The sequence below is a fragment of the Amphimedon queenslandica genome, unplaced genomic scaffold (assembly GCF_000090795.2).
Source record: "Amphimedon queenslandica unplaced genomic scaffold, v1.1 AMPQUscaffold_12687, whole genome shotgun sequence".
Lineage (NCBI taxonomy): Eukaryota > Metazoa > Porifera > Demospongiae > Haplosclerida > Niphatidae > Amphimedon > Amphimedon queenslandica.
Window position 1 is genome coordinate 18,981 of NW_003547077.1, and position 2,077 is coordinate 21,057.

Genomic DNA, 2,077 nt, shown 5'->3' on the forward strand with positions numbered 1-2,077 from the left:
AATAATTAATGATAGTTTATTAAAGAACAATTTTATAATATTGATTTATGTGTTGTTATCTTTATGTTCTTCTCACCCCTCAGTCTTTCTTCTTTTATGTCTGTTTGTCTATGTGAACAATTGTGTGTGTCTTTTTCCCTTGCATTTTTTTCCTTCCCTGGCTGACATAGTGTTCTATGTTAGACCATCAGTGTTTCTACTGTACTTTCACTCCTCTTCTCTGTCTGTCTATTCTATGTTGCACTGTAAAGTTAAATAATAATAATAATAAAAAATAAAATAAATAATACACTCTATACCTATCATTATTATACAGTACTGTCTATAGAAATAACTTCACATTATATTGTATATACTAAAAGAATATAACTCCTCCTAATGACCTTTACTCATTCATTCATTATCAGACAGTATATATTTACCTGAATTTGAGTTACATCAGTATTCTTGTTAACAGTTCAATATATGTATGGAATACTATTGATTTCACCATCACTTGGTCCCACTTCAGAATACACTCCAACAACTAATAAAATACAATAATATTAATAACATTATAATACTGAATGGTACTTGGTTATAATGTACATGATGTGGCTGCATTAAGTACTGATGATCAAAAGCATATGTACATGTAAATGTATTTTAAGTAAAAATGATTTATTTATTGTATTAAAGTGATGTGTGTACTAATGTCATTGTGTAGTGTATGCAACACTTTTCTTAAGTAACCTGTAATACAATAGAAATAAACTGTTGATGTACATATCCTAGTCTATCACTAGGACACACTGGACTATAAAATGGAGAGTTTGAACCAATGTTGCTGCAGATAGTAAGATAAGATCAACACCAGCAGCAGTAGCCATTAGTAAGAGGAATGAGAACTGAACAGCTAGTTTACACTATTAGAATATATAAACAATAAGCTGTTTGCTCAGGACAATAATATAAACATTAAATGCAATGTGTGTGTGTATACACAAAATAGCTAATGTAAGTACACAGCTTGAAAAGATTATATCAAAATAGACTAGATCTATGTTACATCATTATTTGTCCATATGCATCATTATTATGTACATTAATTATATCTTTATTAATAACATCATAAGCAGTATTAGCCTGTAGTTCCATTGGTGTATCATATATTGGTACTCCAGTAGTAGTAGTTGGTTTAATAATGATCTCATCATATGTAGGAGTAACTGCTGCATCAGTACTACTGTAGGTTTGATAATACATGAATACATAAATATAGATGTAAACTTGCTCTTTAGATATTTTATATTTTTTTCCTGTATACATAATAGCAAAATACCAATGATTAAAAGTGATTATAGCAATCAAACTTACTTCTTTGTTTCTTGATTGCCAGTATCACTAACACCAATATAATAATAATTATTATTATTATAACAAATACTGTTCCAATGGCTCCTGATATAATAGGAACAGCATTAGAACCAGCAGCAGTAGTTGATACAGTTGTTGATGATGAAACTGGTACACTCATACTAGTAGTACTAGTTGATGTACTAGTAGCTGAAATAAAAGATGATGATTGTTCATGAATTGTTGAAGACACTGTAACTGTTACTGCCATAATTAATTAATGGAATAAAGCTAGCACTTACTTGAAGTAGATGATATAACTGTAACTGATGTACTGGTACTAATATCAGTAGTTAATGTAACTAATAATAATATACAATATATCATGTACTAATGAATAATGAATTAACTGTACAGACCTGATGATGGAGCATTAGTAATTGAACTAGTGGTCACTGTAGGAGTAACAATTATACTGACTATTAATGACAACAATTGATGGGTTCTTAAAATCAACTGTTAATACCATTAACAGTAGCTGATGGTCCATATCCAATAATATTAACAGGAATGATAGTAACAGTGTAGTTTGTATCAGTAAGAGGTAGTCCAGTGATAGTAGTATTAGTATTAGTTGTATTATTAGTGTATATAATACTGTTTGATGTATTGTATACATTAATAATGTAATACTGAATAGGAGGAACTGGTATAGTGGAATAGTCCTAAATAATTTATTATC

The 2,077-nt window shown here is 29.2% G+C and overlaps 2 long non-coding RNA genes across 2 annotated transcripts in view; one reads left to right on the top strand and one right to left on the bottom strand.

The window, feature by feature from the left end:
• Positions 1-893, top strand: part of LOC109587098 (uncharacterized) — a 3,134-nt gene extending 2,241 nt beyond the window's left edge. The window contains exon 3 of the long non-coding RNA XR_002187392.1: positions 879-893. This is a non-coding gene — a long non-coding RNA (uncharacterized LOC109587098). The remainder of the gene's footprint in view (positions 1-878) is intronic.
• A 141-nt stretch (positions 894-1,034) lies between these two features.
• On the bottom strand, positions 1,035-1,773 carry LOC109587097 (uncharacterized). Its single transcript, XR_002187391.1, has 3 exons — positions 1,755-1,773; positions 1,357-1,697; positions 1,035-1,298 (listed from the first exon to the last, which is right to left on the bottom strand). It is a non-coding gene; the product is annotated as an uncharacterized LOC109587097 (long non-coding RNA).
• Between the last annotated feature and the right edge of the window lie 304 nt (positions 1,774-2,077).